General features: G+C 32.3%; 1 long non-coding RNA gene across 1 annotated transcript in view; it reads left to right on the top strand.

Annotated features, from left to right (window-relative positions):
* Positions 1-26,081, top strand: part of LOC103887612 — a 592,558-nt gene that overhangs the window by 74,401 nt on the left and 492,076 nt on the right. The window lies entirely within an intron of this gene.

Raw genomic sequence — 26,081 nt, 5'->3', positions numbered from 1 at the left:
AGAACTGAGCATCTTGGCTGGGCGTGGTTGCCTGTGCCTGTAATCCCAACACTTTGGGAGGCCGAGGCAGGCAGATTACCTGAGGTCAGGAGTTTGAGACCAGCCTGGCCAACATGGCGAAACTCTGTCTCTACTAAAAATACAAAAATTAGCCGGGTGTGGCAGCGTGCACCTATAATCCCAGCTACTTGGGAGGCTGAGGAAGGAGAATCACTTGAACCCGGGAGGCAGAGGTTGCAATGAGCCAAGCTTGCACCACTGTATTCCAGCCTCAGAAACAGAGTGACAGAGTGAGACTCCATCTAAAATCATCTAAAATAAATAAATAAATAAATACAATAAAAGCAAACAAACAGAAAAAGAACTGAGCATCTTCATTATTTTTCCACATTAGTTGAAATTTTTATCTTTGAGCCAATTGTAGTGACTTGGAGTGACACAGATTTTGACAGACTAAATATTTTGGTTCTATGCTACTTACAGCATGGTAGTCTTCTTTAATCATTCATTTGATTCCTTGGACCTCTTTTGCCTCTTGTGGTTGTAAGCAAGTCCGGCTAGGGCATATTTAGGGAACTCTAAATGGCATTTCTTTGAAGATACACTTTAAAAAATTATACTACCTATAAAGTGTTTCTTGAGGAGTTTTTAATTTTTTCCTTTAAGTTTTCTGGTTCCAAGGTTTGTTGATGCATGTGCTGTGAGATCTGCTTTATGCTTCTTATGATGTTAGAGCTTTGCTCATTCCTTGCATAAAAGTGACCTCCTCTGATTTACATGTAAGGTTTTCTTTTCCCTGTCTGTTCTAGGTAATCTTGTGTATGTGTGTGTATATGTTTCTGTGTGTGTCTGCATATGTGCACACATATGCCTGTGTATTGATGACAAACAATACACCAAATTAAAACTTCAACATCTTTGTTGAAAGAGTTGATACTCTTTCAACTGGGCTTGTGCAGATTTTCCCCCTTATTATGCATGATGGTGTCCAGTGTGAAGTTGTTATAAACGGAAGAATAAAATTCATACTTGACACCATCCTACACAAAATAAGAAAATCTTCTCCCTAACAGTAAGGAAAAAATAAACAGGGATTTTAATACTTGTTATGCCTGGAAGACAAAACAAGTAATAATCTTTATGCCCTTATTTTGGTTTTATATTAGAGAAGATTTTGGAGAACAGACATTTGAAAAATATAAATAGTTCAGATATCTTAACGTGTGCCTTTTCACTCTTGGACGTTTAACATTAATTCAATTTCTGAAGAAATCCAGTACTCATTCAGTGTTAAAAGCCTTAACGGTTGTGTCTCAGAAAAGTCAAAATTACCTGAGGAAAACTAAATGTAGTAGATTTCCATGTGTGGCCAGTCCACTAACTAAAAGCCATAATTTCATAATTTCTATCTTTATATACATGTATAAGTGTAACTAGCTACATATATGCATATATGTATACTGTCAGTATAACATATATACATGTATAAAACTTGAGGAAAACTAGAGAAAAATATTTAAACTCAGTTGATCTGCATCTTACCTGGTTCTGTGAATAAATGGTGCTTAATGAGAAGTTGTTTACATCAACTACAGTGACTCAATGACTTATACCAGTAAGTAATGTGTCAATTTTCTTTTTATCTAAATTCTCAAACAAATGAATATTTTAAGGGAGAAATTTACTAATCTTTACATGCAAACAGTTCGTATTTAGGAAATTTTTGAAGAAAAAAAGGAAGGAAGGAACACACAGACATTTTCATCAAGATTAAGAGAAAGTAAATATAAGACTTTGAGAAAATACAGTGATATATGATGGTAGCTCATACATTTATCATTAATAATTCCTTTTTTAAAATAAGAAGATCACAATCTTATGTTACTCGTTGTAGTTTGGGAGAAGTACATGGAATCAGATTTTTCTGGTCTGTAAAATGTCAACATCCTGGTTCCCAATGGCTTAAAGAAAAAAAAAAAGGCAAATATACGTGGATTTAGATTCTACCTCTTCTCATTATAAGGTATGTGACTTGATCTCTCTAAATGCCACTTTTGTTATCTGTAAAATATCCTTGGTAATTTTTTCTGACTAGTGTTAGCAATCAAGTACTGATAGAATTTCTGACATATTAAGTAGATTACCTCATTAAATGTTAATTCTAATCACCATTTCTATGAACCACTATTATATATATAATGGTTGAGGGGTACAGTATTTATATATACATATATATATACACACAGGCATTATATGAAGTATTTAAATATGAGACAAAATTCTAAGGTAGAAAAAGTGGGAATGTTTGTAGCTTCTTTGTCTTCTCTATCATTTACTAAGCATGAATTTGCACATATATATACACACTATATATATATACACACACACATTTATAGTTATAATTATATGTATACACACACATATATAGTTGAGGATAGTGTATATATGTACATATATAGGCATATATTGCGCATATGTACATATACGTATATATAGACATGTATACTGATATACTGTACACATGTACATGTGTATACATATATAGACATACTGTGTATATGAAATTTTTGATCCACAAAAATTAAGCATGTTAAAATACATATATATTACATATACTGTAGACAAACTGTACATATGTACATCTATATGTATACATATACACACACTATATATAGACACACATTTATATTTATATATACACACAAACATATATTCAAGGATCATAGGGTATATATGTATGTATATAGACATGCTTTACATATGTCCATATGTGTACATATATAGACATACTGTACATATGCACATATATAGACATATACTCTACACATGCACATATATAGACATATGCTGTACATATGTACATATATAGACACATATATATACTGCTTTCTTTGTGGTTATAGGTTCCAGAGGTTCTTCCATATTTGTCTGTTTTGGTAGGAAGTGATATGTCAATCCTGTTAGATTGACATGGAAGAAATTTTAGAGATCGCTTGCAAATTTTGTTACATTGTCGCCTCTCAGGTTTATATATCGTATTCTTCTGACTCATTTATTGTAGCATAATTGAGACAAATTTATTCATTTTTTGATATCTGGCATCCTAAAGTAGAAACTTTTTCTTCCTTATGGTTTGGGCAAATCACAAATCTCTCTTTCTGAGAGAGGTGGCTACAATATAATTCTAGATTCTGGTACTAACTTTGACTACTTTAAATGATTTCCGAACATCTTCAGACAAAAACAAAAATGTAATTAAATGAATAAATGAATGTACAATAAAAATGAATACTGTCAATTTGCTGCTTTCGAGGACTGGATTTCAGCCTTGCATTATTGAAAAACCTGTTGATAGTTTAGTTGTTTCAGAAAATATAAACAATATTGATTAAAAGTAAAGTTATGATGGGTAATTTTCTTAGTATGACAAATATAATTTTCTTATAAAGATAAGATAAATTAAATGAACATCTAAAGCACAGTAAATAAAGAAAATGTATGCAATGATCAGAGGGATGTTAGGTAAAACAACATAACACCTGTTCAGATATCTTAGTGATTGCTTAGTATTCCTAAATCTATTTTTCATCCTCAATTTTGGAAAAACAGTAAGAAGATGTAGATTACTTTCCTTTCTTCATTAAGAAAGGTGTTAATATGATTATAAGACTACTGGGTGTAATTAGATTAAATGACAGAAGAAATCCTTAGGGATATAGTTGGCACCAGAGTCAACATACCTAGATCTTTGATTTTTTTTTTTTTTCTTTCATAATGCTGGCTTTCTTGATTAGAACAGTAGGGGTTTCCATGAAGAATGATTCAAAGTTTATTAGTGTAAATTATATTCCACATGCAGATTACTTTCAGAAACAAAGTAATGAATGTGTATTCTTAGCATCTATTTGCAAAGTTGCCTGCTTCTAAACCTTACACTGTGCAACATTTATCAGGCACCCATTCTCTGCAAGGTCCTGTGCCAAATCCTAGGTAGACATACAAATAAATGAAAAAATAGGATAAATTCCCTTTTATTAATGGGTTTTGGTTTAATATCAGCAGTTGGACATCAATATGTTGTCAGAAGACAAATTTGATAATGCAAGCTTTATATTTGGTGGCAGTTCTACAGACATTATATGTAGTATTTTAAATATAAGACAAAATTCTAAGATGGGAACATTTGTAGCTTACTTCTTTGACTTCTCCATTACTTACTAAGCGTGAATTTGCACTTCGGGAGTTGCAATAATCAAACAATTCACTTCAAATAACATATCATCATTCTCAATAATATTGGGGAACATATTAGATTTTGATCTATGAAATAAAATTGTGAATTTAGTTGTTCGAGGAAAACCTGTCCTTTAATTGATATTACATAACGTTTCCTTAGAAACTTTTACAGTAACATCTTTAATTTTTTGCATAAGCCTAGAATTTACTTCTTAAGATCCCTTTATTCTCTTTCCATTACCAGCCTCCTGAGAGAATTACAGTCTGGTGAAGGTTTGTTTTTTCATAAGTCTGATCATTGAGATTTTATGCAGTAGGAAAACACACACTTCTTCTCTCTGCCATTCTTTATTGCTGATGCAACCCTAGGATCTCTGCTCTTGTCACTTGCTTCATTCTATTTCTCAGTATGCCTCATGTCCATATTATTTAAATGACTTGACAAGATGGAGATATTGTATCTATGGGATGGAAAATCCAATCTGTTCACTTTGCAGCATTCTTCTTAATTCTTTTGATGAACTCATTGTATTATATTTTTAGAGTCATCAAAATTTAGCTTAGAAATTAAAAATGAAGATGCATTTATTTTTAAAAAGCGAATGTCACAGAAAGCACTCTACTCACACAAATGGTCTGTGCATTTGAAAAAATAGATGAAGTCACAATCTGAGTTGTATCAATTGGTGATAACTTTTTACTGTAATTTATACATGTTTAGCAGTTTGGTTAAAAAAACAAACGCTATTGTTTGACAGTCTGGATTTGAATTCTTGCTCACAATTACATAGGTATACTATCTTTGGCAAGCTATGTATCCACTTCCTGCCTCTGTCTCCTGTTTTAAGTAATGAGACTAATGACAGTAACTAACTCAAAAGAATTGTGAGGATTAACTAAGTTAATATCTGTAAAGTATATATAAGAGTACCTGGGTCATAATTGACACTAAATTTTTGTTTTCTTATTACGCAACATATTAAAATGCATCCCAAGTTATTGATGTTATCATTTGAAAAATTAAGCATATTAAAATACATTTTTAATACAATAATAAAAAATCAACATATATAGTGTGAAAACTCTAAATAGCTTAAGTTTAGACTTTAAAATGTCAAATTCATTCTGAAAAGTGAGAATTGGAAATGAGTTTTGAAAATAAAATTCTGTTCAATGGCCACTGTCCAAAAACGTTATCGAATATTAATTTGTGCATAGTATTTGGAGTTCTATGAATTACAATAAGAAGTTTCAGGTTATTTGGAGACATCCTATTAAAGCATTTAACTTTCTTTTGAAGTACTGCCTAAAGATGGTTTATGTTAGGTTTTAAAATATTTTAACAATATAGAATTTATTTTGAACTAAAATATGAAGGAAGTACAATAAACAAGATAATTGCATAGTAGATGTCCGAGAAAGGATGATGATCATGATAATGAAGATAATGATAGTAAAATGATATTAATGTAAATACCATAATTATTTTCATTTTGATTATGAAGAATAAACTGATGTGGCTCAGCTTTCTAGTTAGGGTAACTGTGGGTGGTAGAAATAATAATACAAATGGTATATTACTTCAAAAACACTCGGTTAATATATATTATGAGTTAGTGTTTGAGGGAAAAGAGATACTAAATAAATATAAGGGGAGATAATAGTATGCACATTAGAAGAAGGAAGAAAGAAAGGAAGGGAGGAAGGAAGCCAGGAAGAGAGGGAGGAGGGACCGGGGGAGGGAGGAAGGAAAGAAAAACTTTCCTATTCATAACATGAACATTTTTATCTATGAAAAACTCTTTATTTAATCTGGATGGGGAGGAGTGATTCCAATAAATCTGTAAATGTATAGTGAAAATTTATTTGATAATGACAATGGTTCTATTACTAAGTATTCAAATAAAACTGATAAATGTATTGTGACTTAACTTAGAGGCTTTTGACTGTGAAGTTGAATCCTAGGATACAAGGTAAGGAGAATGTCATCTGTGATCCTGCAGACTGATATCAAAAGGCTTCAACTGTGCAGCTCTTTAGAGGAAATTATCTGATCCTGGATATCTATCATTTCTCAGCCATCATTCTATGTAATGTGCTCTAATTTAGAATTGAAGTATTAATAGTTCATTCAAGTGTGATTTTATCATTGTAAGGCCCTGAGGTCTCGGATTTGCTTAATTCTTAAATTATATTTAAAGCTAGAATTGTATATTTTATAGATAGAACAAATCGATAAATAAAAACAAATATGTAATATCTTCACATCTGTTGAAGATTTGTGATGTCACAGGTGTAGAATCTCTGAAAGGTTGTTTTAATAAATATTTTATTATAGGGTCGAGAGAGAGCAACAATAAAGAAAACACAGTTATTATAAATAGGAGGTGTGGTCGGGTGCAGTGGCTCATGCCTGTAATCCCAGCACTTTGGCACGCCGAGGCTGGTGGATCATGAGGTCAGGAGTTCAAGACCAAGATGGTGAAACCTCGTCTCTACTGAAAATACAAAATTAGCCAGGTGTGATGGCACGTGCCTGTAATCCCAGCTACTCGGGAGGCTGAGACAGGAGAATTGCTTAAACCCGGGAGGCGGAGGTTGCAGTGAGCCGAGATCGCACCACTGCACACCAGGCCTGGGCAACAGAGCGAGACTCTGTCTCAAAAAAAAAAAAAAAGAAAAAGAAAAAAGGAAAAAGAAAAACAAATAAATAAAATAAAAGAAATAGCAGGTGTTCAGTATTGGTGTGTAACTATATAGAATGAAATGTAGCCAATAATTTAAGAAAGAGCAAAAAATGATGGCACAGAATTTGATTAACTATAAAATTATTCAAAAAACTGCATTTCTCTTAAATGTGAAAACGTATTACGGATATCTATTTTTATCTAAGGTTCTCTGGCATATATTGCTATTATTGTCTTTTCTAGTCTTACCTTGTAATATGGTTGCACTGGTATCAGCATTAATAAATTGTAGTCCTGTTAATAATATTTTTTCCAGAAATGACCTTCAATCTAATCTAAACAATCGCGCAAATTCTGTACTATCAAAAAGAAAACATCTGGTAATTTGGGGCTAGATGACAAGCTCATATGAAAGGATAGGACAGAAAAAAAAATCTAAATTTATAAAAAAAAATAACTTTAGTGTGATCATCATCACCTAATGACAGTGAGGGAGGATGATGTCAACAATGGCTCGTGTCTGTAAAACAAGAATTTAGACTCAATTGTAATAGATAAATATAGATAGAAGTTGCAGCTATATTGAGATAAACTGCTATTTCAGTAATGAAAAAGTATGGAGAGAAGATGATAAATTTTGTGTTGGGCAATTTGAATTTCGTCAGAAAGTTCTTACATTTATGCTACAAAGTTAGACATTCAAGCCTGGAAATGAAGTAAGAGAGAGCAGTAAAAACAAATATCTGGTATTCCCAATTTTAGAATCCTTCACCATTTTCTCTCCCTAGGTGAGAGAGAAAGGAAGTGAATGAAAAGTGGTTTTTTCCAAATGCTTGTATGCTTATGTCTTTTGTGAGCTCAAGAAGATCCTCAGTGGTTAAGAAAAATACCAAGGAAAGTAGATATACAAATGCTACTGATATTTTCATATTTTAACTTTCAACTTTTCAGTAGAGGAAATTTGAAAACCTTCACATTTAAAGATAGAAACTCTTTCAAATACATATTGAAAACATTCTTTGAGGTACAGCAGTGCAAATTAAGCAGATTAGAACTGTTCAATAGGATCTGAGAACAGACAAATTTTGGGGCATAATGTGTGCTCTTCAACAAATATATAGTAAAAAGCATTATAAAAGAAAGCACACAAAATGTTTATATGATACAAGAATAAACAGCGTTAGAAAATTGGAGGATTAGTGGCACACATCAGTTTCATATCTTGATGTTTTAAATTTTGTAATTTATTTCTTGAATATGAAATAAGTATGTCCTTAGGCATCTTAAAATTACCTTGGAAAAGACTGGTGAAACCTAGTAATCAATTGCAATGTGATACAGCTTTTTTTAGTATAGATGCTGTGTAACATGTCGATGAACTCATAGTTACTTTCAGTTTATCTAACTGCATCAGAAGAGAAGAATAACTAAAAATATACATTTTTTAAATGCTAGGATTTCCAACATTTGACTGCATTCCTTTTTAATATTTTAAGCAAGATGTAAATGATATATAATGTATGGTCTGATTAATTTTAATATCTCTTTTCAAAGATGACAGTTAACATTTAGGTGTATCTCTAAATAGAGTGGAAACAGATATTAATTTGGCATGAAGTGTTAAGAAAGATTATCCAAGCTTTTAAAATAAGGCAAAAAAGAGTATAAAATGTTCTTTCGTTGTGTATCTGGGCATATTTTAATAGTCTTACTAAGGATTATTTAATTCTCTAGGACAATATATCTGCTTTTGCTTTGCCTTCTTCTAATTGATTATTTCCTAGAAGGTGCAAAGTTAAATGTTAACTTGCATATTTCTTTCCAGAAGAAATGTTGACTCCATTTTAACCCATAAAATCTCTCCCTTTCTCTGAATTTCTTTAGCATCTGTAAACATAGTGTCATATTGTCTTGTACGTTGGAGTTGTCTTTTTTCACTGTGGTGCACCAAGTGTAGACTTTACAAATAATAAAACTGATAAAATGAAAAAGAAAAGTTGACTCCAAAGATTATGATTTTGTTGCCCTGGTACAGGCTTATTCTATTCTCTATCTAATCTAGTGATCTTATTCTCACATTTTTTTTTAATTCTATAAATTTACAGTTCCTTAAATGTTCCTGGAATCTTCTTTATGACCTTACCAATTCTATCAATATTGATCATATAAATATTTCACACATGTATTTTCTATGTGTGCATTACAGTGATTTTTCTTTTTTTCAAAATTAAACTTCTATTTTAGATACAGGAGATAAACGTACAGATTTATTACATGGGTATATTACATATAGGTAGTGAGCAGAGTACCCAATAGGTAGTTTTTCAACCCACGCTTTCCCCCCTCGTCTATCTACTAGTCTGCAGCATCTGTTTTTCCCATGTTTATGTCCATGCATGCTCAATATTTAGCTCCCACTTATAAATGAGAATATGCATTTTCTGTTTCTGTGTTAATTTGCTTAGGATTATGGTCTCGAGCTCCATCCATGTGGCTGTGAAGGATATGATTTTATTCATTTTTATGGCTGTGTAGTATTCCATGGTGTATATGTAACACATTTTCTTTATCCAATCCATTGTTGATGGACACCTAGCTTGATTTCATAGTTTTGTTATTGTGAATAGCGTAGTGATGAATATACAAGTGCATGTGTTTTTTTGGTATAATGATTTATTTTCCTTTGAGTATATACTCAGTATTGGGATTGATGGGTCTAATGCAGCTCTGTTTTTAAGTTCTTTGAGAAATACCTGCTTACCACAGTGGCTGAACTAATTTACATTCTCACCAACAGTGTATAAATGTTTCATTTTCTCTGTAACATTGCCAGGATCTGTTGCTTCTTTACTTTTTCATAGTAGCTATTCTGACTGGTGTGAGATGATAGCTCATTGTGGTTTTGATTTGCATTTCTCTGATGATTAGTGATGATCGGTATTTTTTCATGTTTGATGGTCACCTGCATGTTTTCTTTTGAGAAGTGTCTATTCATGTACTTTGTCCATGTTTTAATGGTGTTATTTGTTTTTGCTTCTTGATTTGTTTTGGCTCCCTATACATTCTGGATATTAGGCCTTTGTCAGGTGTCTAGCATGTGAATATCTTCTCCCATTCTTCAGGTTGTCTGTTTACTCTATGATAGTTTCCTTTGCTCTGAAGAAATTCTTCAGTTTAATTAGGTCCCACTCATCAATTTTCATTTTTGTTGCAATTGCTTTTAGAGACTTAGCCAAAAATTATTTGCCAGAATTGATGTTGAGAAGGATATTTCCTAGATTTGCTTCTAGGATTTTTATAATTCGATGTCTTTAAATCTTTAATCCATCTTGAGTTAATTTTTGTATATGGAGAAAAGTAAGGATTCAGTTTTATTCTTCTATATATGGCTAGCCAGTTACCTCAGCAGCAATTATTGAATAGGGAGTCCATTCCCCATTGCTTGCTTTGGTCAACCTTGCTAAAAATTAGGTGGTTTTAATTGTGAGGCTTTATTTCTAAGTTTTCTATTCGGGTCCGCTGGTCTATGTGTCTGTTTTTGTAACAATACTATGCTTTTTTGATTACTACAGCCTTATGGTATAGTTTGAAGTTGGATAGTGTGGTGCCTCCAGCTTTGTTCTATTTGCTTAGAATTGCTTTGATTATTCATGCTCTTTTTTTGGTTCAGTATGGATCTTAGAATAATTTTTTTCTAATTCTGTGAATAATTAAGTTGGTAATTCGATAGAAATAGTGTCGAGTCTGTAAACTGCTTTGGACAGTGTGATCGTTTTAATGATACTTATTTTTCTATTCAATGAGCATGGAATGTTTTTCCAATCATTTGTGTCATCTTTGATTTCTTTCATCAGTGTTTTGTAGTTCTCCTTATAGAGATCTTTCACCTTCTTAGTTAGTATATTCCTAAGTATTTCATTTTATTTGCGACTATTGTAAATGAGACTGTGTTCTTGATTTGACTCAGCCTGGACATTATTGGTGTATAGAAATGTTACTGATTTTTCTACTTATATTTGTATCCTGAAACCTTACTAAAGTTTTTTATTAGTTCTAGTAAGATTTTGGTGAAATCTTTAGAGTTTTCTAGATACACAATAATATCACCAGTAAAGGTAGAGTTTGACTTTAGAAGAGAACTTCCTATTTGGATGCCTTTTATTTCTTTCACTTGTCTGATTGCCCTGGGCAGGAATTCCAATACTATGCTAAATAGGAGTGTAAGAGAGGGCATCTTTACCTTGTGCTATTTTTTCAAGGGGAATGCTTTCAGCTTTTGCCCATTCAATATGATATTGGGTGTGCATCTGTCATAAATGGCTATTAGTAATTTGAGGGATGTTTTTACTTTCTGAAAATTTACTTTGACAGGAGTTCATTTGGTCAGTGACTGACAAAGAAGGAGATGTGTAGGAATTGGTCATCTTAATGTCCTGAGAAACTGTAAAGAAATGTCAGAGTTACAAAACGGTGGTCAGTTCTGTCTTCCTGAAGCCTCATGATCAATCATGAGTTGAATCATGACAGTAAGATTATAAACTAGACATAATTCCCTTCATGGGAATTCCAGTTTATATTATTTTTGTCATGGATTCTGTGAAGGAGGTTTATTAAGGATATTTTACCCTGCTGGCAGAAATGTATACAGCCTGATGTGCAGGAATTCTCCAGCCAGACACCTGTTCCCACCTTCACACCAACCTATCAAAAACTATAGCATATAACTGCCACCTCCTACACTACTAGAACTGCCCACTGGCTTCAGAGGCAGCCGAACACAAAGCTGCTTCATCCAATGTATCTGGGTTTATACTTTTTTCTTAATTATGTTTGATTTTAGGAAGTCTTATAATACCAGAATAATAGCTTCTTTAAATTACTAGTTTCTAACTTCGACTTGAGCAAAACTATTTTGTTTTATTCACTTTTGAATCCATTGCACCTATCACAGCACATAGAAGTCACTCAGAAAATGTTTGTTAAATAAATAAACTGCATGAGGTTGGAATTAATGAAGCGACTGAATATAGCTACCCTTAATTATGGAAAATAAAGCAGAAAAGATTGTGAAACAAATTTCACCAAGTACTAAGATGTTTAGAGGAAAAAGGTTTAAATCTGGTTATGCCTCTTACTAGTTTAGTCAACATGAGCAGCTGCCTTAATCCTTCAAGAGACTGTTTCCCAATATGAGAAATTTAAGAAATTATTGTGTACCATTAAGCTGTGTCCTGTGCATTAGGTAGTTCTTGAGTCATGTAGTATTTGCTTTATTGATTCTCTTTTTATATCTTTATGATAAATAAATATTAGAAAATTATAATTAGCTATGTACAACTGTTATTCATAATTTAGATATTTTATTCATTACATTTTCAAAACAGAATTACTTACAAAGAGCAGACCTTTGATTAAAAAAATCTATTCACTTCTTCATATTCAATGAAATCTCCAAGAATTTTTCTGTTACTTCTGCTTTCTCCATATAAGCATTTTTCTTTCAATATGCTAATTGTTTTAAGGAATCTCTTACACAGGTCTCTATAATCTAGTGATGTTATATGTTGCAAAATAATTATTTGTGCTTAGTAGTGTCTCATTTACATGAATGTGAGAATGATCTGGCAATTTGGCTACAACATCTGTTATTCAATTACTCGCCAGAAATTATTCCTGCACATTTCAATAATTTTAGTCACTGCCACAGGTGTGGCTCTCCTTTCTTATCAAGGAAAGATGTTCTTAATGAGGGATATTCAGAAGGTCAGCTTTGAGTTGTAAGAAATGAAGGATATTTTCATATTGCCCATAAAAAAATATATGTGGCTTTCAGAATTGGTTTCTAATTAAAATATCTTGGGGTTCTGCTTCCAGAGATTCTTGTGTATTTTTCAAGATGGTATTCACACATTGGTAAATAGCTCTTTAATCTATTTTAATAGCCATTAGTAAGAGCCATTTATGTAAAAGATTACCTATTTTTATGAGGAAAAACATGTTTGAAGAAAACTGTTGCCTAGATAATGAATTCAAGCTGATTTGATATAAGATAGATAACAATTGATCATAATGTGTCCTCAGTCTACTTTTTTCCTGCTTTTGTACCAGTAGGTTTTAAAGGTAGCAATGAGGAAGATAATCTACTGAATTAATCAAATTAATCTACTGAAAGAAAATTTGTCACTACATTTTTTACGCAGATTTGTGAGCAAATTGTAATTCAATAAATTTAAAAATAGCTAAAACACTCCAGTTAGTAACTAGTAGACAGACATTACTGTTGAAGCCAAAATAAAATCATTCACCTGTATTGCTATTTGTAAAATACAACTGTGCTAAGACAAACAAACAAACAAAAGCAACCCTAATTTGTAGACTTTGACAATTGTGATGGTGCAAATACTTCCACTTCAGCTGATAACAAGTTACCAGCATGGCATCACTGAATGTATAGTTGAAAATAACTGTACATAAACCATTGAAAGCTATAAGAGCCATCAGCTCCACTGCCAGACCTACAATAATTTTATGTATAATTAGTTTTAAAAGAATCTTGTTTCTTCTACTATGCATAGAATTTAATTAAATATATTTGGATAGCTTAAAATAATTAATTTTCCAGAGATAGGCCACAAAGAAATTTATGTGATGGTCAGGCCCCCAAAAGACAAAAATAAACCAAAGAAAATAAATTATGTTTATATTTATCATGAGGAACATTTTCCCACTTCTCTAAACTTTATTCTATTAATTCAGGGACTTAGGTTGTTAATTTTTATTGGTTAAACATCATGATTTATAATAGTGTAAAAAAGAATAGGTATTCACCCAAAGATGCTTAATAATTTAAAGAACATAGCTGTGAAAATCAAATTGTAGTCATTCTACAGAATCAGAATAGATCCTCACTCAAGATTTGGCTCAGGTCATGTACACAAGAGGGAAAAGATTTGGTTTAGATGTCAGAGTAATGGTGCCACATTCACATATTCAAGAGGATATGAATTTTTTTTAATTCATATGTGAAGCTTTTTGGGGAGAGGACTTGCAATTAAGCTCAAAATTAACTTGAGATGGATAAGAAAGAAGATTGGCTTAATAAAAATGATGGTTAGGGGATTGTATAGGGATGAGGGTTCTTGCACATACTCTGAATTCCCAGCACATACAGGGGTTCTGCTCGAAAGCCGACAACAGTTAAACATTTAAAAAATTGAATTAGACTCCTTATTATAAGAAAGAATGAACTTAAAAGTATGTCATTATTACATACAAATAGTTAAGGCACATTTGATTGAAAGAGATGAAAAGTAATGAGACAATGCTCATTTTAATAAAGGTGACTTCACTTGTTATACTCCTATTGCACTCAGATAATTGATTTTTTTAATGCTTTGCAATACTCTGGATAACATTTCTTTGTCAGTTTCAGAGTTGATTCACTCATTCCTACTAATCTTGTAAGTAAATACTTTGAGGAGCATTCACGTAGCACATCCATGATTGAAAGCTCAAATCTCTTTATTTTTATGCATGAAACTATAATTCTGGCATACTTTTAGGGACTGTGGAAAACATATATATATATTTGTGGTAATCAAATATATATATACACACGCACATGTATGTATACACATATATATATATTTATAATCACTAAAGGCAGAATTTATGTCAATATTAGTAAAGAACAGGAGAAGTTGTAAGATCAACCCTAATACCTATATATATGATCCTAAAAGAAAAGTGATAAAAAAGAAAATGCATCTTGTAGCTCTCACATGGATTTGTAAATAAACTGTAATTTAATATATTTTTAAAATTGCTGCCCAGGAGCAGTGGCTCATGCCTATAATCCCAGCACTTTGGGAGGTTAAGGCAGGAGGATTTATTGAGGACTGGAATTCAAGTCCAGCCTGAGCAACATAGCAGGACTTCATCTCTACAAAAAAATAAGATAAAAAATTAGCTGAATGTGATGGCACATGCCTGTAGTCCCAGCCACTCCAGAGGCTAAGATGGGAGGATCACTTGAGCCCAGGAGGTTGAGTCTACAGTGAGCCACACTTGTGTCACTGCCCTGCTGCTTGGGCAACAGAGTGAGACCTTGTCTGAGAAAATTTAAAAATAAAATTAAAAATCTAAAGCACTCAGGTAGCAGCTAGTTGAGACCAGTATCAGCGTAGTTTGCTTTCTCTTCTGTCCACAAAAACTGCTAGTAACTTTTCTTGGCACTTGTTAAGCACTCAGAAGTGTATCTTGGTTTTATAAAGAAGCATATTAGCTACCTCATTGTTGTCAGAAGATAAAAACAATACCTGTTTTTGAAATATCAAATATTTTATTTATTTTTTAATATTGAATGAACAAATACATTCACAACAGCTGAAGACAGGAATTTTAGGGTGCCAAACCATTAAATTTAAGTCATACATGAAAGTCAAATTTTTGTTTTGTTTTTATTCTCTTTCTCTTTTTTGATTTAATATTAAATTTGATATTAAGTTTGACATAATGAGAAAGAAAATAAAATTGAGATATGTTCATACTTTCATATTATTATTGGTTAAACTGTGTCCCTTATAATATTATATATTGAAGTTCTTACACCTAGAGCCTCAGAATATAACCTTACTTGGAAATAGTTACTGATGTAATTCCTTAAGATGAAGTCATCCTGTAGTAAATCCACCCTAACCTACATAAATGGAGTTTTAATTTTTTTAAAAAGGAGTACTTTGGACATAGACACTCCACAGGAAGAATGCTATATGAAGATGAAGCTCGATCTACAAGATCACCAGTGACCCACCAGGAGGTAGGCAAGAGGCATGAGCAAATTCTTCCTTGTAGCCTTCAGAAGGAACCATTCTGGCTGACATCTTGATCTTGGATTTCTAGCCACCAGAACTGTGAGACAATATATTTCTCTTTTTGTAAGCTACTTAATCTGTTGTACTTGTTTATGGCAGTTATAGGAAACTAGTATACACATGCACCAGAGGCAGTGTCACCTATAAAATTAACCCATTCTCTCTTTATTTGCTTGCTGCTGCAAATTTTAACTAGGTAGGAAAAAATTCCCATCTAGCCCCTTTAATTCAACTGAAGTGCAAATAGACTGATCACATTTATACTAATTTAACCAATACTTGCCAGGGGCAGTAGCTCTTCTTTATACATAATAAAAACAATTAGGCAGGTATAGATAACTGATACAGATTTGTACTTCCACTTCATGACGTTGCCTATAAATATAACCTAGCAGTAACAATAGAAGAATTTTAGCAATGTCTAATTCATATGAATGATATGGCTTTTGTGACCTAATACCTAATTTGAGAAGTTGAAAGTCCATTCCTTTGAATTCCACAAGTGTTCCCCTATGAATCTTTAATTAGGAAATGGCAAGTTTGAAAATATTTACTGACAAGTTTTAACGATACAGTCACAAGCTTAAATTATAAACCTGATTGTGTTGTTTGAGTGTGATAGTCTGTCAAAGACCCCAAATCAATAGCAGAGTGGTGCAAAGATGCATTTGAGTAGAGAATGAGAAAACACTGCTTGATGGAAAGCACTCATGTATAACAGTGATTTTGTATGGTAGAAAGAGTCTCACAATAAGGTGCTGTGCTAAAGAAATAAATATTAAAAGGAAGCCTTGCCAGATATTAAGGAAGCAGAGGGAAATATTAATTACATTCTGGGGCTAGTTGAACCTTAAATAACAAATAAAAAATAAATTATTGTACAAGTATTTGGCTAAAAATGTTAAGAATATTGTGAATTTTGCCATCCACTAAATCCACAAGATTTATCAAGTATATCCTGTTTTCTAGGTATTGGACATACACAGATGAATGTGTCTTAAACTTCAGAATAATGATAATTTTTACTATATTAAGTGAAAAAATAGAGTTATGTTGACTATCTATTATAAGTCAATGCTTAGAAAGTTTAATAGCTAATTTGTTAGTCACATACAACCACCGTCTTGTCTATTAGTAGCAAAAAACCTATTCCAGTCCATAGTAATTCATTATAACTTAGTAACACCACTAAGTGAGGGATACTGAATATCTGAGAAGGAAATAATTTTAAACAAATTGCATATGAAATTAGGTTAACTATAAATTTAAAATGCACATTTATTGATCCTGACAGCTCTCAATCTAATGACTCATTTTCATGAAATAGAGTCTTGTCAGGATGATTAGCTATTTTGCAGAATGCTGTCAATCACACAAATGCTGAAGGTGTCAGTTTCAGTTTGCTTCTCTCTGATCTTCTGTGCTACTTGCTGCCACCACATTATTGATTTCACCTTAATTCTGCTGTGATGAATAGTAAAATTATGAAGACAGATTTAGGAGTTACTTTGATTCCATAACATGAAAATACTTTAAAAGAACATGCTATATTCCTAAATGTATTTCAGTTCAGGAAAAATTATATTGTCTGCCAAATTGCAAAGATAATATATCTTTGGGTTTTGAAAGTTTAGATAGGGTTTGAAATTGTTTAATATGTCATAAATAAAAAAGTCTTTCAACTTACAACAAGAAATACATGTAAGCCAAAAGTAGACTTCCTTATAAGCCAAAATACTTAAAAAATTGAAGAATATTGCAATGAATATTTTGATAACATGATTTATATGAGAAGTGAACAATTTAAGTGTTTAATATATACAAGCCTCAACCTTGAACAAATACTCATTCTCAGATTATTTATATATCTAGTTACTTTCCCTATTATAAAAGTTATGATGAGAATATCTTACCTAGGGAACGAAATGTGTCTTTACATATTGTTTATAGTTCGAATGGTTGTAGCAGGGTTTTTAATAAAAAAAAAGTTCTGTAAAAGCCATTTGTCTTTCTAAATTCTGAGATATTTATAATTTTCAATATGAATTGTAATTTTTTTTGTAACAAAAATTCACAATACCAAAATCCAAATCTGTTACTCTTGTCTATACCTTTCTGTTTTATTCTAAACAGTGCGCTAAGATCAACCTACTCTACATTTCAGAGTTCTGTGATGCATTATTCCCTGGGTGAATGATTTCTCTAAATCTCGGTCATTTTATAAATATAATTTTAAAGCAATGGAGTGTAGTAGAGTGGCAACGGGAGGACATATACATAGTCCAGCAAAGGTGGAGACATTTGACATAAAATTACTACTTAATGGAAGTTGGTAATTACATTTAAAATATCAGTTTCATTTGTTTAAAAATAACAATTTAAAGCTGTATTAGAAAATGTTTTCATGCAAGTTAACTAATTGCCTTAATGGATGTTTATATTTATTTTGTTATTTTAAAAGTGAAGCTAATCAAAAACCACTTCAAGAGCATTTATTGAATGTCCACTGTGTGCTAGTCATACAGCTGTGCTTTGGGAATAATAAATAAGCTATGGACAATGACTCCAATACCTCACTGCTTTCTGAGGTATCAGAAACAAATGCAAGCAATATTTCATCCTACAATAAGATGGATATTTACAAGTGATATGGGTAAAGCGGTATGAAATTACCGACCAAGAGAAATCTATTGCAAGATACGTATGCAATTTTAAAATTGTTAGTGGTTTCTTAAAGGTAAAATTAAATAGGTGAAATACATTTAAGAACATAAGTCAAATATCCAAAATATCATTTCAATGTAAAATTGTAATTAACACCATTAATGAGATATTTTACATTCTTTTACATACTAAGACTTTCCAATTTTTATACCCACATTTCAAGGGTTTATTAGCTACATGAAACTGGTGGCCACTGCATTGGAAGTGTAGCACTATGGAATTACAGAAGAAGGAGCTATTTACTTAAATATAACCATCCCTTGTCTCTCCTTTCATTTTGTACCAAATCTCTTCTGATCTCAAAAACCTCTGGCCAGAAGAATAGTGCCCACAAAGTAAACCGGTATTTCTGAATTACTTACTCCATATACTTTTTCTTCAGTACTAAATATTTAGTCAGGAGGTTCTTTAACCAATTTCAATTTCACGGTAATAAAGAATAAGAAAGTAACCTTGAATTACAAGGTAGTTATTTTTAGAAATGCTACTAAAAGAAAAAACGTTTTTATATGTATGCCAGTTTTCAGCAGTGTTTTGGGGTAAGTGGCAGCATAGAAGAATAATTAAGAATACGTTGGCCTGAGACTGTAGAACTGGGACAGTTTAATAGGTTCAGGGTATAGTGATGAGAGTGTGGGTTTTGATTCTACATCCAGGTTTAAATTTTATTTGTTTATGATAAGAGATGACATTACTGTCCTCGAAACATTATTGTAGGGAAAAAATGCAATTGAGAATGTGTTACTACAATAGAGACTAGTATATAGATGTTGGCCTTAAGCAATGTTAATCAACTTTTCTACCTTGATTAGCATTGTTATGATTTGCCTTCTATATGGAATTTAGTAAGATTGAACTCATGGAAATAGAGATTAAATCATGGTTACCAGAAGCTGGGGGTAGGGGGTTGCAAAAAAAAGGAAACAAGTTGTTAATCAAAGAGTACAAAGTTTCAGATAGACTGAAAGAATTGGTGTTGATATCTATTGCCCCGTTAAATATCTATAATGCATTATATATTCTAAAATAACAAAGATAGTAAATTTCAGATGTATTTTCATAAAAAATGATAGGTAAGCAAGGTGAGGCATGTGTTAATTAACTTGATTTAAGAATGCAATATTATATACACTTATCAAAACATCACATTGTATTCCAGAACTTCTACAATTATGGTTTATACATAAATATATTAATAGCTTTTTAAATTTAAAAACTTTAAAAAAGAAATTTACTACTTAGATGAACAAATAGAAAAATGAAAGAAACATATGAAGAAAATATATGGCACCTATGAAACACCAACAAGCTAGTGAATAAACTCCTTGTGGAAGTTCTAGATGGAGGAGAGGGAGAGAAAGTGGCAGAAAGTTTATTTCAAAAATAATTGCTGCAAAATTTCCTAATCTTAGGCAGAATATGAATGTTCAGATCCATGAAGCTAATGGATCCCATAAAAGGATCAACCCAAAAAAGATTACTCTGAGGCATAACACATTAAAACTGTCAAAGACAAGGTTGAAGTTGTTATCAGTTTAAAATAGACTGTAATAACTATGTTTTATGTAAATCTCATGGTAATCACAAATACAAATTCTCAAGTAGACACACAAAAGTTAATTAGAATGCAATCAAAATATACCACTACAAAAAAATTAACAAATCACAATTAAGACAACAGAGGAGAAAGAAAAGAACAAATAAACTACAAATCAGTCAAAAAACAATTAGCAAAATGGTGATCATAAATCTTTACCTAACAGTAATTCAGCGAAAAAGAATTAAATTTTCCAATCAAAAGAAATAGTGGATAAGTTAATTTGAAAACATCCAATAGTATTCTGCCTATGGAAGACTCACTTTGGTTTGAGGACACACATAGGTTGAAAGTGAAGGGATTAACAATGTTATTTTATGGAAATGGTAAACTAAATAGAGCAGTCATGGCTATACTTATATAAGACTAAAGAGATTTTTAGTTGAATCTGTCACAAGAGACAAAAGAGATTATGACATAATGATAAAGAGGCCAATCATCAAGAGAATATAATAATTTTAGGTGTATATACACTCAACATTGGAGCAATAAAATATATAAAGCAAATATTAACATAACTGAAAGGAGAAATAGACAGCAATACAGTAACAGTATGGAATTTCAGTGCCCCACTTTCATCAATGGATAGATCATCCAGACAGAAAATCAATAAGGAAATAGCAGATTGGAATAACACTATAGAAAAAATGGACCTATAGAACAAATAAAAACGTGTTCACCATCTCTATTCATCAAGGAAATGCAAATTAAAACCACAGTGAGATATCACATCTGTCAGAATGACTATTATCAAAAAGACAATATATAACAAATGTTTGCAGGGGTTTGCAGAGAAAAGAATTCTTAAGCATTATTGGATAAAATGTAAATTGGCATAGCTGCTGTGGAAAACAGTACGGAAGTTCCTAAAACAATTAAAAATAGAAGTACCACATGATCCAGGAATTCTATTTCTAGATATACAAATTGGTCAGACTTATGATGGTTCAACTTATGATTTTGTAACTTTACAATGATGTGAATTCAATATGCATTCAGGAGAGACTATAGTTCGAATTTTGAATTTTGACATTTTCCCAGCTAGCAACATGCCACACGATACTCTCTCATGATGCTGGGTAGTAGCAATGAACTCCAGCTCCCAGCCATCCATGCTAATGTAAATGTTCTAAGTGCATTTAAGGTAGGCTATTCTACATTATGATGTTCAGTAGGATAGGTGTATTAAGTGCAGTTTTGACTTACAATATTTTCAGCTTACCATAGGTTTATTGTGATGTATCACCATTGTAGATTGAGGAGCATCTCCATATCCAATGTAAATAAAATCTGCATCTCTACAAGATATCTTCACTCCCATGTTCATTGCAGCGTTATTCACTGTAGCCAAGATATGAAAACAATCAAAGTATCTGTGGACAGATAAATAGAGAATATTTGGTAGATACAATGGTTTGACTTACGAATTTTTGACTTTAGGATGAGTTTATCTGGATATGACCCATCATAAGTTCCAGGCCTCCTACAACTTACAATGAATTGATAGTTTCTACTGAATATTGCTTTTGCACCATCGTAAAATAAAAAAAAAAATTCACAATGTGAACTATTCTAAGTTGAAGACCGTTTGCTGTGCTGCCAGTATTAAATGCATTTCTTACTTTAAAATACTTTTGATTTATGATGAGTTTAATGGGGCACAACCCTATCATAAATTGAGGAGGATCTGTATATTCAATGCATATTATTTAGTCAAAAACAGAAGAAAATCTTGCCATTTGTACCAGCATGGATAAATCTAAAAGGCATTGTGCTAAGTGAACTAAGCCAGGTAAAGAAAGACAAATACCATATGATCTCACTTCTATGTGAAATCTAAAAACAACATCACATAAGCAGAGAGTAGAATGGTTGTTGCCAAGGGCTGGGAGTTAGTCAGAGATTCCAAACTTTCAGTCGTAATCAAATAAATTCTGGGGAGTCTAATATACAGCATGGTGACTATAGCTAGTAATACTGTATTGCATACTTGAAATTTGTTAAGAGAGTAGATCTTAAGCATTCTTACCACAAACACACACACAAAGAAACACACACAATAATAACTATGTAAGGTGGTAATATGTTGATTAGCTTGGGGTGTGTGTGTGTGTGTATATATATAATCATCACATTGTACACATTAAATATATACACATTTTGTTAATTATATCTCAATCAAACTGGAATTTTATTTAAAAGAATACAGAAGAGAAGTCAGATAGATATATCTCTTATTCGTTTATAGAATACTTTCACAACAGAATACTCTATTTGCAGTAGATTGTTAGTAGATTTTGAAGTATCATTCTCAATCATTTTGAATGCTCACTGGTAGGCAAGTTAACATTATACTATAGAGAATTGTTACAGTGGATTGGAAATATTATGTTCTGTTCCTAGAATAAGAATGATTTATGTTCTTCCTAGAATAAAAAACATATAAATAAATATATATATACATACATATATATACACACACACACACATACACACACACACAGCTAATGATGTTTTGAAATAATTCCGTAAATTAATTGCTTCCTAATCTGATTTTCTCTTTCAAATAAATGAAACTCATTTATCAATAGTACTTATAGTACTTGTAACTACTGAGTTTTGAGTTTTGCCATGTGGCAATGTATCTCTATATATACCTTATAAACATGTCATTCTTTCCTCAAAGATGTACGTTATGGCATTAGGTACATTTATCACACATTACTGACTTGATTAAAGAGGTTTAGAGAAGTTAAATAACATTCAATATCACATATCTATCAAACGTTTTCATGTTGCATTACCTCTTCAAGAGGTAATATACATCATATGTTTATGATGTGTAATATACATCATATTCTTAGGTCTTAAGTAACAACAGAGAAATTGCTTGACATTTATAGTAAAAGCTTTTCAGAGAAACAATGCTTTTAATATAATTTCACAACTGAGAAATTGTAAAAAAAAAAGATACACATAATGGAATCATAAATTTTGGAGAAGATCTATCATACATTTTAAATATATAGCTCTATAAATTTTCTAATGATCATAAATGCACTTTTATTTTTTCTTTGAGTAAATTATATGTTTGTAAAAAGTTATAGAAATTATACAGAAAAATATAGTATATGCTTTACTCAGTTTTCCGCATAGTAACATCTTACAGAACTGTAATAGAATATCAAAGCTAGGGCTTTGACTTTGATACAGTCAAGATGCATGACAATTCCATTGCCACAGGGGCCCTGTATCTTGTCTTTTTATAACCACACTCACTTCCCTTCCACCCATCCCCACACACCTTGACTTTAACCCCCAGAAACCTTGAATCTGTTCTCCATTTCTATAATCTTGTCTTTCCAAGAATGTTATACAAATAGAATTTTACAGTATATAATCTTTTGGGATTTTTTTTTTTACACTCAACATAATTCGCTGGAGGGTGATCTGTAAGAATTAAAGAAAGAGGAGTGAAACATGAAAAGTGGGTTTTCAGTCAACAGGAATAAGCTTATTTTAAATAAACCTGAGGGGGTGTCTGGACGAGTGAGGTCAGAGCTACACTCTCTTACAGACTAACTAAGAGGTTTTTTTTTTTTTTTTGAGATGGAATCTCACTCTGTTGCCCAGGCTGGAATGCAGTAGTGCAATCTCCGTTAACTGCAACCTCAGCTTCCAGGGTTCAAGCAATTCTTCTGCCGCAGCCTCCCAAGTAACTGGGACTACAGGCATACGCCACCTTGCCCAGCTAATTTTTTGTATTTTTAGTAGAGACGGGGTTTCACCATATTGACCAGGCTGGCCTCAAACTCCTGACCTCGTATTCCGTGCGCCTTGGCCACCCAAAGTGCTAGAATTACAGGCGTGAGCCACCACGCCCAGCCCAGACTAAGAGTTTTTAAAGATTCAGGTGGGAGAGTTTATCAGAGGCTTGGACTACTTCTGTGTCTCTTTGTTGTGCTTATCTGGGAGGGAGAGTTATGTGTCTGTTCCCATACATCTTCCTGCAGCTGCAGGGATATCCCGAGTCTGCTTACTGCACCTGAAGGGAAAGGAATGCGTTTATTAAGGCCCACTATTTTACTGGGGCCTGTTGTGTGAGGGTGAAGTTTGGCAGTTACCCAAGAGACTTTCCCCCAACCTCCCTCTGTGCCCCAGCTGTCTTATCTGTGTTTTACTGTCTGCTCTTTCTGTCTGCTTGTAGTCAGAAGAGAAGTGATTTCCTTGAAATGCATGAGGCTAGAAAGGGAGCTGGAACTTAAAAGTGGCAGTGGTTGTCTGAGATGACGGTGCTCCTGCTCTGTTCATAATCCAGACTGTTACATATATTGTCAAAGATAAACAAAGCCTGACATGAGTTAGAGTAGTAAGGATAGATTTTAATCAGCAAGCTATTATTACAGTAGGAAAAAGAGCTGCATGAGCTGAAATGTAATTTGCATAGACAGGTGATTGGGAATTTAAGGAGGGAATGACAGAATAAGGAAGAGGGACTCAGTAGGGTTAGGGAAGTGAAACATTACAAACGTGGGAGAAGGGAGTTGTTGTATGTGAAACCCATCTTCGTTTGTTAACTACTGCTAATCGAAGTTATGTTCCTGTCCTCCAACAGAGACTGGGAGACAGGGAACTTGTCTTTAATATTAGCCCCTGTCTCTCAGCCTTCAGTTTTCTCAGGTGATATTTAAGGAGAGTTAGGGTCATTTTAGGGATGTAGCTTTAGCTGTTAGAAACTAAACTATGTTACTGTTTTGTTCAAATCTTCATAGGCCAAGGTTTCGTTCTAGACAAAAGAGAGCTCAGAGAAGCCTGGCTAAAGTTGGTCAAAAAGATAATGTTTGTCAGTATTAATAGTATATTCCTTTGTATTGTTGAATAGCACTCCATGGTAGGGATGTGGCACAGCTTGTGTAACCATTAACTTGTATGGATTGTTACCAATTTGGGCTACAAAAATAAGGTGTGATAAGCATCTATATACAGGTTTTTGCATGAACTTAAGTTTTATTATTCTATGAGGTAAATTCTCAAAAGTGCAATTACTGCAATACATGGTAGTTGCATGTTTAGTTTTGTAAAAACAACAACAAAAAAACCAAACTATTATCTTTATTTGGCCATTTTTGGTCCATTTATTTCCTCTACCAGGTTATTTTTTATTTACTAAAATTTTATGCAAATGTATAATTTTAGTAAAATGTAAAACAATGAACGATGAGTAAGAGTAAAAACCAAGCATCCATATTTTGACTTTGGAGCTCATGGGTCACAATTTTCTCAGCTATTAAAAGATAACTGTAGAGTTTCCAAGCTAAATATAGTAGAAGTGCTTTTCGATCCTAAAATACTGAAAACTAATAGGACTTCAGTGCTCTAAATATTTAATATTTGTTAATTTATATCCTGTTTTTTTCTGGAAGTAAAAGAAGCAAACAACAAACATCAGTATTAACCAATTCACAAGTAAAGTGTTACTTGAAGGACTTACTAACATTTTACTATTAAATTTGACTTACCAGTTCTTTTTTAACCTCTCTTACCTCTAAAATCATGTTAAATTAATTTTCCTCAACCTCTTTATTTATATATTTATCTTTTTCAAATACCCTTAGTAGTTCTTTAATCAGTTAATTCAGCTTTATTCCTATATTTCTTTATAAGTATCATTTCTCTTCACAGGATTTGTTCTTCTGTACTCATTTTGGAGAAAATCATTAACTTTTTAGTGTCATTTTAAATTTGAGCCTTTATAGTTGGTAGCAGTTTATATAAAGTCTCCATTAGCTGATATAAAATTACAGAGGAGCAGTTATTGAAATACACAGACCATGTGATCAAATTCACAAAAAAATCTGAAATATTTATTGCCTAGATGGAATGATCTATCTGATTGTATTAAATTTTGGCTTAACTTGCAGTCACAAAGCACTAAATATCAAATATTATGAATCCCAAGGTATC

The sequence above is a fragment of the Papio anubis genome, chromosome 11 (assembly GCF_008728515.1).
Source record: "Papio anubis isolate 15944 chromosome 11, Panubis1.0, whole genome shotgun sequence".
Classification (NCBI taxonomy): domain Eukaryota; kingdom Metazoa; phylum Chordata; class Mammalia; order Primates; family Cercopithecidae; genus Papio; species Papio anubis.
This window is presented reverse-complemented; position numbering and strand designations above follow the sequence as displayed.